Genomic DNA, 15,671 nt, shown 5'->3' on the forward strand with positions numbered 1-15,671 from the left:
GTACACTCTAAAAATACTGAAAAGGTTCTTCACAACGATGTCATAGAATTTAGTCATTTAGTCATTTTTCTTTCCACAAAGAACCATTCAGTCAAAGGTTCTTTAAAGAACCATCTCTTTCTTACTTTTTTATAATCTGAAGACCTTTTTTCGCCACAAAGAACCTTTTGTGAAACAGAAAGGTTCTTCAGATATTAAAGGTTCTTTTTGGAACCAAAAGGTACTTATATGGCATCGAAGAACCATTTGAAGCACCTTTATTAAGAGTGTATGTCTTCTTCCAAACAGAGACAGTCCCAGAATGCCATAAATATGGTGCCCCAGTTTTTTTGAAAATGTCCAATTCTTTCTTGGCATTACAAACGTTCTCCAATAAGTTCGGAGAAAGAACATTAGTGTATTGTTTTTATTGTTGTAGTTTGACTGTTCTCGGTTTCAAAAAATATCTGTAATATTTTCCAAAGTAAGATTTCCATCATAAAATGTATATTACATTTATATACAGTATAAGACCTTACCGCTCAGAGTGCATGTCAGAGCAAATGAGAATCATGAGGTCAAAGGAACTGCCTGAAGAGCTCAGAGACAGAATTGTGGCTAGGCACAGATCTTCAGATCTTTCTGCTGCACTTAAGGTTCCTAAGAGCACAGTGGCCTCCATACTCCTTAGTGGGAAGACGTTTGCTGCAGGGCCAGGACAACTGGTTAACTTAAATGGTTTTAGCAAATGGCTGTAATATAACAAAGAGTGAAACATTTAAGGGGGTCTGAATAGTTTCCGTACCCACTGTATTTCCTCTTTATCAAAGTTGACACAGTCTATTCCATATTGAGCTAATGAAGGGCAAGTCCAATAAAAGCACCTGATGTACGTCCAATTGAGGCATTTTATGATGTTTCACCTTTTCGAAGGCACTCCAGATGTCGAGAAGCCCCATCGGTAGCCCTCACTATGCGTCTCTTAGTCAACAGGGCCTGAATCTCTTAAGCTTTTCAAGTTTCCGTATGGAGATTTATGGACGTGGGCTTGTTTCCGAGCTCATCGGCTCATTATCTTTAAGGCTTCCCTCCCTTCACCGCTTTGCTCATTACCGCACACAGGAAGTGGAGATGACTCTTAACTGTGTCTAAATGGTGCCTGCGTTTTACTGTCTGCGGCCGAGGTGTGAAGCTGTGGCGAGATAATTAGCCACCTGTTTTTTGACACCATCTGCTTCTTGTCTAGGCTTTTTCATCATTAAAAAGCGCAGAGTTGATGGTCCATATGCACCAATATAAGCTGATGTATGGAAAGCGTGTGCAAATGTTTTATTTATGTGCAGAATATGTTATTGTTTATTGTAAATGTTGTGGAAAATGGAATCCAGCGGCCGACGTTGGCATGGAGATGATCGTATTTAAGGAGGGCGTTCAGGGTACTGCCAGGCTACATTATACATTATGTATAGTGTTGTACTGTGTGAGTGTATTCACGTTGATTTGCTATTTGGAATTTATTTAAGATGCACACATGGGCTGTGTGTATCATTTTTGGGCCTTTACTAGGGTCCTGTAAGATTGAAGCAATTCAATCAGTATGTGTCTTCATTAATGTATTTAATGTATATATTTTATTGACTCTTTTAAAATGTTTTTTCACTGGAATTTAGCATTTTTTAAAGAAACAACACTTGTACGTATATTTCTTTATATTTAAAAAGGCTTAAAATCTATTTGACATTAGTTGTAAACACAGAACAGATGAAGACTTCTCATCTCCTGGTACATGTATTTTAAATCCTGGTGCATGGTCTGGTCTTAAAACTACGAGGTTATCCTGACCCACCACATCAAAAAAGATAATTCACCTCACACAGATAATGTGAGGAAAGATAAAATCATTTCTGAAATCCATGTCTTGCATAAAGAGGCTTTCAGCCATTTTGTAAAGTGAACATCTTGAAGATGTAGCATTCTGGTATTACGACCACATCAGCCAGTATCATGAAGAGAGTTTAGTTACCCCACCAAAATCCTTTCTATAATGTAAGATGTTATATTTATTATTGTTTTATGCAATACGTTTAGATTTACATAAATATATGCATCATATGTACAGTGAACACAGAAAATTATGTTTTCTGACAGCATTAAATTGTGTGACAGTACAACAATTGTGTCGGACAGGTCCGTCTAACACATAGTTTGCAAAAAAAACACTAAAACAAACTTTCTTTCACCATTTTTTCTCAGGCAATTCTTCAGCAACTTGTTTTATGTGAACATCATCTCTGGGCGACTTGAGTCTCAAAATACTTTTTGGGGGGCCACAAGTCTTTCCCCAAAGCAGTTAGTTTCAACTTTTATTTTCCTCTTCACTAGAAAGAAAGCGTGTTAGATAAATCCAATCCAAACAAAAATAACTCTTGCACAGGTCTTAAAGGCATCCAGCTATTTCTTCTTTTACAATACTTTATATTGTGGAGAGAGCGTGACTCTGGCAGAAGTCGCATCAGGAATCATAAAAGAGAAATGGAAAGAGCAAGCCATTTAAAATTTCAAGGGCAGCATAGAAAGGCAATTTCAGTTATTTTGTCATTACCAATGCATGAAGCATGACGCAAGAAGGCTGCTTCCAGGATACATCGGTAGTGTTTTACAACAGTGTCAAACTAATTGGCAGCGGACCATTGTCTGGCATTTGCTGCCGGAGACATATATCGCGTTCCTTATTCAGCCACGCCGCTCGAGGTAGATGCCAAAAACTTCACAGGGCGCCGGCTTTGATAACCTTTACCTGGATGATGGTTCACCTTTTGTTAGAGCCGCTCAAACGTTCCTGCCAAAGCGATTTCCAATTTTAAAAGGACCCAGAGAAAACAATCCGGGTTAGAAGCGAGGAATCAAACAGTCGCAGATGTTTCTTATCTGACAGCTCCGCAATGATGTATCGATCAAATGCAGCGATAAAACCCGATATAAAGTTCTCCGCAAGCCAGGCTGGACTGCTGGGTGAAAATTGAGGGTGGATTCAAATGTCAGCAAAAATGATTGCCAGGCATGTCGCCATGACAGCAAGATTAATAACAATATTCCTTATGGAAATAAGATCCGCACCAAACCCTCGTGAGCTCCCTTCTTAGGTGGTATTTTAAGACAATAAAAGGTGAAGTGACTTCATTATGTCCCAATTTCTAAAACAGCATATATGACAAAGACAACAATCCCAGAATGTATTGCGACAAGCTTTATGTGTGCAATATACACGTACATTGTATAATTGAAGTATCCTGTTAGTAGCTTAGCACCTTACTAACATTAGACTCTTCTTATATTATTTGTGAGTCATCATGTTCGCTTTATGATGTTGCGGCTGTAACACATTTGCATTCATGCATGTAAAATAGAGCCATTATAACAACAGAGCCACATAACAAATGAACGTTTACCACAATTAATGTATGCAGAAAAATATACATGTTTTCTAATAGTGTTACAGCCCAGATAAAAGCAATAACAACTCTCTTTTGTATTTGAAACCAATTAACACACTTTAGGAAAAAATTTAAAATAACTGTAATGAGGAAAATGTTAAACGGTATTAAGGATTGCATGCTAACAAGCATTATCATTTTATATTTATTAAAATACTTCTCTCCATTTCAAGTCGCTTATTGTAAAAAGCACTCTCTTTTTAATAATGAAAGCTAAAGTAAGGCAGTTAAATCGTATCATTATTATATCAATATAAAAATTCCTTAATGGAAAGTAATCGTCGAAAATATGATTCTGGCTGAAAACAATACACGTCACATGTAAAACAAGAAAATACATGTATAAAACATCTTGCCCTTTTAGACAACGGTGATGCTATCTTAACATTAATTTGGATTCTTCTTCATTTCTTTCAATGTACAACCACTGTATGAGTTAAATATGAATATACTGTATGATATCAAAGAATATAACAAAACATTTTACCTGCCCAGAAAATTCACCTGGCAAATTCGTTTATTTTAAAATTGAGCAAATATTTCGGTCAAAGATTTTTGTCTGAGGTAGACTCCTTAAAACCAAAGTGCAATAAAAGTTTCTTCACGACGATGCCATAGAAGAACCATTTTTGGTTCCCAAATAACCCTAAATTCTTATAAGATCCTTTTACTTTTGCTTTTTTAAACATCTAAAGAACGTTTTGTGAAACAGATACTGTTAAATGTTTTTTATGGAACCATTTAGCCAGAAAAGGGTTCTTCTCTGGTTCTGATTTTTGGGTTATAAATTCACCTATGCTGGGGTGTTTTAACCCAAATGCTGGGTTGTTTCAACCCATGGTTAGGTCAAATGCACAGTCAACATTTTCTAGGTTCGTTTAAGAGTAGTACTAAATTGTACGAACTTCCTCGAATTTAAACATCCTAGAATGTCTTTTACTTTTTGTTTTTTGTAAGTAATTATAAAAAGGTATCAGTATCAATAATTGTTAACATTGTTTACGGCACATCTACCATCTAAAAACGAACCAAACCATTAAAAACTAAATAAATTGTTTATGATTGAATCATAAAACTGAATCACGCTCTCTTGTTCATTAACGTGTGTCACACTGTTTCAGTATCACACATGCATTTCTAGATAAAAGCAAAAAAGTGTCAAATATTGTGTCCAGCGTCACCTGTTCCTTTCATGACTGCTTAGCGTTCGGCAGGCGCTCGTGATGAGAATGCTCACATTCGCCACATGCCGTGAGCGCAAATCTGCCTCTGAACGTTTCGGCGAGCCAAGAATAATGTACAAGCCGATAAAGGGAGGGAGGCATGGCGGTGAGGGGAAGGTGAAGGAGTCGGAATGAATTACCTGAGCACTCGTAGAGGGAGGAAAAAAACCTACTCATTTCATAAATCAATCACAATCAACTAATTGCAGGGCTGGCACATTCAAGTCATAGCGCAGCTTGAGGTTAATGAAAATTGCACCTTACTGTGACATAACATCTGATCTTGTTAAATAAGAGAGTGGTACAAAACGGGGGCAGAGGACGGAAGAAGATCTGTCTGTCAAAAAGGGGTCAGATGCATCCTACCGGAGTTTAATCAGTCTGACAAACCTTTTGAGTTTTGCCAGTCGCCAAGTGGCGCAATGAGAAGACGCCAACCTTGGAGAGCCCGTGTGCCCGTACGCACGCCTGACGCAAAGACGTTTGAGGTTTGACTTGCAAAGACTTCAGAAGGAATTTAGGGGAGGGCTCCTGTTTTGCTGAAGCCGGATTTCCCAAGGGAGGCAAAATAACCGGAGGCGTACACCACGCATGCGGCAAGCCGAACACGGCAAGACAGCTGGAGGAAAATAGAGACAAGATGAGCTGAAAAGATATTGTCGGGAAGATGCAGTGAACGTTTTGTGTAGAAATGGATTGTGCTTTATTGTATTAAGTGTAACTTGAGTCTCTAACGGCTTCTCTTTTTACGACAAAATTAAAAGTTACAGTACTTGCTAAGTATTCTTTTCATGGGATTCATTTATTTTGTAAAATTATTTCTGACCGCCCACATAAGAATCATGTTTTATATGCTTACCGTTGCGGATTGTGGTGAAAATGACTAGGTACTTTCTATCGTATATAAGTCCATTAATGTAAGTCAATGGGTACCGCTGTTGATCGGTTACAGACACTCCTCAAAATATCTTTGGTGTAATGCAGAAGAATGTAAGTCATAATGGTTTGAAATTGCAGTAAATGAAGACACAATTTTCATTTTGGGGTAAATTGTTCCCATTTAAAAGTTACAGGTTGCAGGTTTAACTTGAATTTTTTTATTGTAGAAACTTCACATACATTTGTGTCTCCCTTATTGTTAAAGACGATTAAGGAGGCTGGCATATCCATTAAGAATATAATTTTCTTTGACTTTCCAAAGCCAAGAGCATTATGAATGTAATACTAGATATCATTATATTAATAATCGACCGGTTCTGAGGGGTTTTCCAGGTCACATCGTTGTAAATGAGCTTTGTAAACTGAGCATTATTTAATGCCCCAATTACACTCGGTTAATACATTTTCTGGATAAGTCGGAATGGTTGATGGCTGCGTTTACGATGTCATTAAGTGTCTCTGTAATTCCATCATTAAGCTCTTCATTATGTAAAGTTTGTGCTTTACTCTCTCAAGGGCTCCAATCGCCACCGAGCTTTATTAAACCCTGCCGACCCACGATTGGTGCAGACCGGGCCTTACTCAAAAATATATTTCCCACAATGCATCATCACAAACTGTTCGAAGGGCATATATAGTGCACAGATGGGTCTGATATTCTGAGCAGTTTTGAAGTATAAAATTCTTGTAAGCGCAGAAAGTTTCAACAGATGCTCAATGCTTTGCCCGCAAGAAATTTGTATTATCCGACTTTAAACAGCTGCACGTTCAGGCTGTGGTTTTGTCACAGGGGAAACTTTAGTAGTGCGCCATTTGCGCCATTCTGAATGTGAGCCATTAAGGTTTTCGTGGGATTTCAAAGCGTACGTTTGTTGTCTGCAGGGCTTGAAAAGAAAGTGAAAGTTATAGGAAGCATAATTAGCATAGCGTAGAAAAAAACATCCTTCTTTTCTAAAGATACATGTGATGGAGAATTCTTTATTTGCATATTTTCCCTGCAGAAAAGCAAATCCCAGAACGCCTTGCAACAGGCTCAATGCAAAATGAAAAATCACATCCAAGATGGCGGATGACTCAAGAAGTACTTATTATAAATTAAATACTTTCTCAGAATTCCCCTTTTTTGTAGAGATGGACCGATATATCGGCCAGTAATCGCTATCAGCCGATCGTTTAAAAACAGCCCATGATCAAGGCCAATATATCCTGTCAATCAAAAGTAAAAAAATACAATTCATTTGTGCTCTGTATATAGAAAATGTTAAGAAACACCAACAGTTTTATGTTCAATATTAATAATCCTAATGCGAATTAATAACATTCAGAAAATTAAGAAATATTAATTTCATCTTCAGAATTGGTGTCACAGCCCACTGGCTGCCCTCTTTCACCACCAGACTACATTTCCCATAATTCTTTGCAGCGTCTCACCTGATCCTCATCACCTGAACATCTTTTGTTACAGCTGTATGCCTGTCTTTCAACCAATATTTCATCACAAAGGAAACTTTTATACTTCAAAAAGTACTTTGTAAGATTTAAACACAGTATTTGTTTTCCGCAATCCTTTTGAAGAAAGTGACAGCCAGGAGAAAAAAGGAAAAGCCAAAAACAAAATCTCTATCTTACTAAGATTAGGAATTTAACGCTCCGGGTAAAGACAGATTCGGCAATCTTCTTGCGGTGTCTGTGGCACTGCTTGTTTTGGGTTACCCGTCAGTCAGATATGAGACATGAGCTGTCAAAGCAGAAACATACTGCAGGTTTTTTTCCACAAGTATTGGCAGCGGATTCAGGCGACACGCTGGTCCCCGGAGCCTCCAGACTGACAGGCCTCTTTCTCTTTGGCTTTCACTTCTTCTCTTTTGAGGTTTCTTTCATATCTGTACCCTGCTGCTGTCTTTTCACTTTCGTCTTGGTTGGAATCCTGGAGATAATGTACTGCTTCGAACTCTGGAGAGTGTTGGACGTGCCGATGTTTGCGAATCTCAAGTGCGCCATGTTCTGAAATTGAGTAACCGATGTAATTTGTTTACTTCAAAATAAAGTGTTTTGCCTAAAACGCGCAAATCGGTTTTGAGACGCCAAAACTAGACTTAAATTTGGTGTATACCCTATAGTTACTGTAAGAGTTGTGGAAAGGATACGCAGTAGATCAGCATAACTAACAAATTATTTGTTAGTTATCATGGTTGTTGTTGTGTAGTTCCTATTCACCCCAATGTTGACTTGTTTTTTAATTAACTTGACCATGCAAGTTTATATTATAAGCTATGTGGGGAAAAAACTATTTTTTAGACTACTCATTAAATATACTTTTCTGTCAGTGTAATTTAATATAGTTAAGTGTCATTTCTGAGAGGTACGTAAAAATATTCTTTCTTATTTTTGTTTAAAATAAGCATACAGCGCTAATGACACACTTGAGTTCCCTTTCTGTCGGTCTCTCGACGTTGTGTCGAAGCCGACAGATGGGGTTCGCCCTTGAGAACCAGTCATCTCTGACTATTTTGAAAAGGCCAATGAAATTTGGCGAATGAAATTTGCATGCCGGGCCCCGCCCCCGGAAATCCGGGTATATAAGGGGAGCCGGCGTGCTCATTCATTTACCTTTTGTTCTTCGGAGCCTATGCATCGAATGACTACGACAGCTGATTTCCTGACGTGGTGCAGCGGATTGTCCCTTCCGAGCGATCATCCCCCCGGCGTTTCAGCAGTTCCAGAGGTGTTTCTGAAAGAGATATATTCTAAAAGAGCAAATTTCTCAGCGTGGCATGTCCCGCTGCTCTCGTGGTTGCGGTTCCCTCATTGAGGAGGGGGACGGACACGATGCTTGCGTCAGGTGTTTGGGGGTCCAACACGCTGAGGCAGCATTCGTGGAGTCATCCTGCCCGCACTGCGGGCAGATGGCGATACAGAAGTTGCGGTCACGGGTGGCTGCGCTCTTTTCAGAGCCAGCCACCACCTCGTCTGCTTCCCGCTCTGCGACCGCGGTGGCCACAGCCCCGCCGTCAGCAGCGGCGAGCAGCTTGGGTGGCATGGGGATTTCCGTGAGCGTAAACCCGTCAGCCGATGGCTCGCGGACCGTTCACGCCCCGACTCGCTCGTCTGGCCGTTCCCAGGAAGGCGGTTCCACACCGTCTTACTCCTTCGTCACGCAATCGGACTCGATGCGTGACGACGATGAGATGTCCCTCGCAGCATCGGAGGGCGACCTCCTGGCATCCGACCCTGACGATTCCTTCGAGCCGTCTCCGCCCGGAGATAGAGTTCAGGAAAAGGCAGACGTCGAGATGTCAGCCATGCTCTATCGGGCCGCCGCGAGCATCGGGCTGCAGTGCACCGCACCGCCCACGCCCCAACGCTCGCGGCTGGATAATTGGTACATCGGGTCCGAGCGCGGCTCCAAGCCGCGCACGCCCCCTGTACCTTTTTTCCCCGAGGTGCATGAGGAGCTCAGCAAGACTTGGAACGCCCCCTTTTCGGCTCGTTCCCGTCATGCTGACTCTGTCGCCCTTTCTTCCCTCGATGGCGGGGCAGCTAGAGGCTACGTTGATGTCCCCCAGGCTGAACGTGCAGTCGCGGTGCACCTGTGCCCGCAGACGGCGGCCACCTGGAGGTCTCGACCTAGACTCCCGTCCAAGCCGTGTAGGGTTTCGGCATCGCTGGTGTCGAAATCCTATAACGCTGCTGGACAGGCTGCCTCAGCTCTTCATGCCATGGCCATCCTGCAGGTCCATCAGGCCAAGGCACTGAAAGAGCTCCACGAGGGTAAGACCGACCCAAAGATTATGCAGGAGCTCCGCGCTGCCACCGACCTTGCCCTCCGGGCAACGAAGGTGACAGCGCGAGCTTTGGGTCGAGCGATGTCCACACTAGTGGTCCACGAGAGACACCTCTGGCTAAACCTTGCGCAGATGCGTGAAGCCGAGAAAGTTCGCTTCCTCGATGCTCCCATCTCGCAAGGAGGGCTGTTTGGTGACACTGTCGAGGACTTCTCCCAGCAGTTCTCGGCAGTGCAGAAGCAGACGGAGGCCATTAAGCACATCCTGCCCCGCCGCGACCCGACCGCCTTTCGGCCGTCGAGGTCCCGTGGAACGTCTGCCTCCCAGCAGCCCCGGCCTTCCTCTTCGTCAGCTCCGGCTACGGTGCCCCCTCCTCAGGCGGCCCCCCGGAAGAGGACGGACAGGAAGCGACCACCGTCTCGTCAGCAGCCGCCGCGGAAGCAGAAGCGTTCCTGACGAGCCGGACCCGGCGAGATCGAGATCGGGCCCGACCCCAGCCATTCCATCGCTGACGGGTCGGAAATGGACGGTCCCTGCCCCGTCCCAACATCTGCTAGGCCCTTTTCAGGGCCTAGCGCCCACTTCCTCACAAAAAGAGCAGTCTCTCTCTCTGGGTCCCCCTTTCAGCCGCACTCACCCTCCGCAGGACGGTGTTCGGCAACTCGACGTTGCGTTGTGGCGACACGCAAGGCCGAGTATAAAATTGCGCAGCCCTCAGCACTCTCACCTCGACGGTGCGTTGAGCTGCGCCGCCAGGCAGGCAAATCAGCGGAGCCGGCCCCCCCACGAGGCGGGGCCGGCACCGCTAGCCCACGAACCGCCCTCCCCAGGGGCGATGAAGCAGATCGTACCTCTAGTGCCCCTGTCGCAGTCTTTGAGTGCTTGGTTGGCACTCACCAGACCGTCAAGGTGGCTGGAGAACACGATCCGTCTCGGCTACTCGATCCAGTTTGCCAGACCTCCGCCCAGGTTTCGGGGCATCCTCTTTACCTCGGTCAGAGGCAGAGATGCTCCCGTGCTGCGGGAGGAGGTGGCAACCCTTCTGGAGAAGGGAGCGATCGAGTCCGTCCCCTCGGCCGAGATGTCCAGCGGGTTCTACAGCCCGTACTTCATCGTCCCCAAGAAAGGTGGAGGGTTGCGCCCCATTCTAGATCTGCGTGCCCTGAACAGGCACCTCCAGAAGCTGCCGTTCAGGATGCTCTCGCAGAGGCGCATCTTGACGTCCGTCAGGCGTCAAGATTGGTTCGTGGCTATCGACCTGAAGGACGCGTACTTTCATGTCTCGATTCTCCCTCGTCACCGGCCGTACCTACGGTTCGCTTTCGAGGGGCGAGCATATCAGTACAGGGTCCTCCCATTCGGTCTGTCCCTGTCCCCACGTGCCTTTACGAAGGTCGTGGAAGCCGCCCTCACTCCCCTCAGGGAGAGAGGTGTGCGGGTACTCAACTATCTCGACGACTGGCTTATCTTAGCACACTCGCGAGAACTGTTGTGTACACACAGGGATCTGGTGCTTCGGCACCTAGACCGTTTGGGGTTACGGGTCAACCGAGAGAAGAGCCAACTCTCCCCTGCGCAGAGTTCCTTTTTTCTCGGTATGGAACTCAACTCTGTCTCCATGACGGCGCGGCTTACGACAGAGCGTGCACAGTCAGTGCTGAACTGCCTGAAACTCTTCAAGCAGCGACCAGCGGTCCCCCTGAAACTTTTTCAGAGGCTCCTGGGCCACATGTCGTCCTCGGCGGGGGTAATCCCCCTCGGGTTGATGCACATGAGACCGCTGCAGCACTGGCTACAGAGACGAGTTCCCTGGAGAGCGTGGCACACAGGCAGGAGGTTGATCGTCATTACACCTCTCTGCCGTCGGATCCTAACCCCGTGGTCATCAGTGACCTTTCTACGGACTGGCGTCCCCATGGGGCAGGTCCCGAGGCGCGTCGTGGTAACGACCGACGCCTCCTTACGGGGTTGGGGTGCGGTGTGCAAGGGGCACACAGTGTCGGGTCTCTGGACGGAGTCCCAGCTGTGTTGGCATATCAACCGCCTAGAGTTGTTGGCTGTTCTGTTGGCACTGAGGGGACTACGGTCCCTCGTGCAGGGCCAGCACGTACTGGTCCGATCAGACAGCACGACTGCCGTAGCGTATATCAACCATCAGGGGGGTATACGCTCACGACAGTTAACGCAACTTGCCCGACGCCTCCTCCTGTGGAGTCAACAGGTGACGAAGTCCCCGCGTGCCACTCACATACCGGGCGACCTGAACCAGACAGCCGATGCGCTCTCTCGTCAGTCGACGCCCCGTGGAGAGTGGCGACTCCACCCCCGTGCGGTCCAGCTTGTTTGGGTGCAGTTCGGGCGGGCACAGGTGGACCTGTTTGCCTCCCTGGACACCACCCATTGCCCGCTTTGGTACTCCCTGACCGAGGGCCCCCTCGGCACGGATGCCCTAGCGCACAGCTGGCCACGGGACAAGTGGAAGTACGCCTTCCCCCCAGTGAGCCTCATTGCACAGGTCCTGTGCAAGGTCAGGGAAGAGGAGCATCAAGTGGTACTAGTTGCGCCGTACTGGCCCAACCGGACTTGGTTCTCGGAGCTAATGCTCCTGACGACAACTCCCCCCTGGCCGATTCCCCTGACGAAGGACCTTCTTTCTCAGGGGAGGGGCATGTTGCGGCACCCGAGACCAGACCTCTGGAACCTCCACGTCTGGCTCCTGGATGGGACGAGGAGATCCTGAGTGGTCTACCCCCCGCGGTGGTGGAGACCATCACTCAGGCTAGGGCACCTGCCACGAGGCGGCTGTACGCCTTTAAGTGGCGCCTCTTCTCGTCTTGGTGTTCTTCTCGCAGAGAAGACCCACGGATTTGCTCGGTCAGGCACGTGCTGTCCTTCCTGCAGGAGAGGTTGGAGAGTAAACTCTCTCCGTCCACACTGAAAGTGTATGTAGCCGCTATCGCCGCTCATCACGAACCAGTTGCTGGAAAACCTTTAGGGCAGCATGACCTGATCATCAGGTTCCTCAGGGGCGCGAGGAGGCTTAACCCACCTCGATCGCGCTCCGTACCCTCTTGGGACCTCAATGTGGTCCTGGCGGGCCTCCAGAGGCCTCCCTTCGAGCCCCTCGGGGAGACCGATCTTTCTCATCTCTCGATGAAGACGGCTCTCCTGACGGCGCTCGCCTCCATCAAGAGGGGGGGGATCTGCAAGCATTTTCCGTGTCCACAGAGTGCCTAAATTTCGGGCCCGGTGATTCTCACGTGATCCTGAGACCTCGGCCCGGCTACGTGCCCAAGGTTCCCACCACTCCCTTCCGGGACCAGGTGGTGACCTTGCAGGCGCTCCCCACCGGGGAGGAAGACCCAACCCCGTCCGTGTTGTGTCCAGTACGCGCCTTGCGCCTCTACGTGGACCGCACGCAGAGCTTCAGAGGCTCTGAGCAGCTCTTTGTTTGTTTTGGAGGTCAGCAGAAGGGGAAAGCTGTCTCCAAACAGAGACTGGCGCACTGGATCGTGGACGCCGTCATGGCGGCGTACCGATCTCAAGATTGCCCGTGCCCGCTGGCAGTGAGGGCGCACTCCACCAGGGGTGTTGCCTCCTCGTGGGCACTGGCTCGGGGCGCCTCTCTGGCAGACATATGCAGAGCTGCGGGTTGGGCTACGCCCCACACCTTCGCGAGGTTCTACAACCTCCGCGTGGATCCGGTGTCAGCTCGAGTCTTGCAGGATAACACCAGGTAAGACCGGCGGCCGGCAGGGCGTACGCCTGCGACAAGCGCCAGCCCCCCTCTTGGGGGGGGGTCAGTGCGCAATCATCTGCCTCCCTTCTTTCCCCTCGGGCGAAGAATAGGCATTCCATCCATCGCTAAGCACTCAAGGCAGCGGGCTGGGCGGAGCAGCCTGCCACCTTTGGCGGGCACAAGTTGAGTTATCTACGTGTGACTCTAACCGACCTCAGTGCTCCAGACGTGGTAACCCCCCAGCAGGGTGGTTCCGTCTGAGATTCCGTCATGAGCTGTTCCCTCGGAACTCGTGACCTTCCCCGGGTGAGCATCCACCCTGCGGATTCTCGCACATACCTCCCATGAGTTCTTCCCTGCCGGTAAGACCATGCTGTTTCTCCACTGTATTCCCCCCGAGGGTGGGAAGTGGTCTCCGTAGCGCACCTCCCACTTGAGGGAATAGCGCTTACCCAGTGGTCCTAAGGCCGGACGGCTCTCGCCATTGGGGCCGTCTGAGTTGACAGAGGACAGGGGCTACCCATCTTTCTTGGAAGCTCTGGGTCCCCCTGTCTAGCTACTGGAAGGTTACAATCTCGCGAGAGCGCTTCGTCTGACTCGCCTAGGCTGGCCAACGTCGCTTCGCTGGAGATTGTGACGCGACTATTGCCGTGGCATTTTCCATAGGAACCCCATCTGTCGGCTTCGACACAACGTCGAGAGACCGACAGAAAGGGAACGTCTCGGTTACGTATGTAACCTCTGTTCCCTGATGGAGGGAACAAGACGTTGTGTCCTTCTTGCCACGACAATAGCCGTCCGCTGCAGCAGTCACGAGATGCTTTTAGGCTCCTCAGCACACAAGGTAAATGAATGAGCACGCCGGCTCCCCTTATATACCCGGATTTCCGGGGGCGGGGCCCGGCATGCAAATTTCATTCGCCAAATTTCATTGGCCTTTTCAAAATAGTCAGAGATGACTGGTTCTCAAGGGCGAACCCCATCTGTCGGCTTCGACACAACGTCTTGTTCCCTCCATCAGGGAACAGAGGTTACATACGTAACCGAGACGTTAGCCTCAGACGTCAGGCCCATGGACTGTTGGCTAAACGTCTGATGTATAAGGCACACTTTTCTGGAAATACTTCAGCACGTTCGAAGTCGTCCTCTGATTGGTTGAATTTCACAGGATTTCCGGGAGACATGCCTCTCGCTGTCTTTAATGGCCCGCCTGGAAACAACACAAAGCCGATCTTAGAAGTAAGCTGTCGTGTTTACAACGATTGCTATATGAATTCGCCACGATAGACCAAACGCTTCATTCTTAAAAGTATGCGAGGTTCACGGCATAAACTTATTATAATTTTGTAGGTGTTTTTTGTCACGTGCGAGGATATTTCCGCGCCTCTAAACATGACGCGGTGGCGCAAAATGAAACACGATTGGTTGCTTTATCTGTCAGTCATATTGCCTCTTGGGCGGGCTTTGGCCAAAGAACGTGCTGCCAAGTTCCAGACCTTCTGTATGAAGGTCTTCCTACTTCATAGGAACTTCTTATTGGTAACCAGCTAACTGGCTAATGCTAACATGTTTTGGATTCTGTTGTCTCCACCAGCGGACATATATTGTAGGCCAAAAGTGAATGACCCGTTAGTAATAATTGGATGAACTGTTCCAATAAAATCTAGCATTAGACATACACAAGTCTGTCTTAACACACTCATTCAAATGACATTTACTTTCAGTAATCATAACACAAGAGAGCAACAGACGGCGCTTTCAATGTTGTCCTTCTTTGTTTGTTTGCACTGATAAAAGGGACTCATTGTCCCTTCGAGATGTGCTGATAGCAGCTAGGTTGTTTGCGGATGAGGTAAAGAAGCGAGAGATCAAATATTGTTCTACGATCTCTAGTGGCCATATCCACTAATTACTTAAATGACTGGCTTGCATTGTGTGGAAACATCAACAAAACGATTATGAAACTGAGAGCTAACAAATGAGTGTTTCATAATTCTCCGATGAGATGTGACAGTTACTACTGCCGACTAGTTCAGTATAATTTTATAATAACGCCCTTTTTTAATAAGCCCCCTTTTTTTAACAAAGATGTGAGAAATTACCTACTTTACCATTAGTAGATGCTAATCGTAAAACTCAACCGTAAAACCGTTCCCCGAACTAGATATTCCAACACAATCTAATGAGAATTTTGTACATATTTTATGCGGTGGCTAATTCGTATGAATTCATAGAATCTTTTTCGTTAGTTTGAGTATGATTTGCTTTCAAGCCAGCGACATGAAGAATGATGTTAGGAGAAAGGCCTTTAGTGTTTCTTTTTTGTAATAATCGTATGTTTTAGTATAGTTTACATCATACTAATACATCAGAATTAGCCGACTCGTAAAAATACATATGAATTCTGGTGAGATCAAGTTGGATATACACTATATGTCATGATTCTGCTGCATCATGTCATGTTTCTCTTAGTGTAGTGGCAGGATCATGACAGAACCTCATGTTTAATGTG

The sequence above is a fragment of the Barbatula barbatula genome (genome assembly GCF_947034865.1).
Source record: "Barbatula barbatula genome assembly, chromosome: 13".
Lineage (NCBI taxonomy): Eukaryota > Metazoa > Chordata > Actinopteri > Cypriniformes > Nemacheilidae > Barbatula > Barbatula barbatula.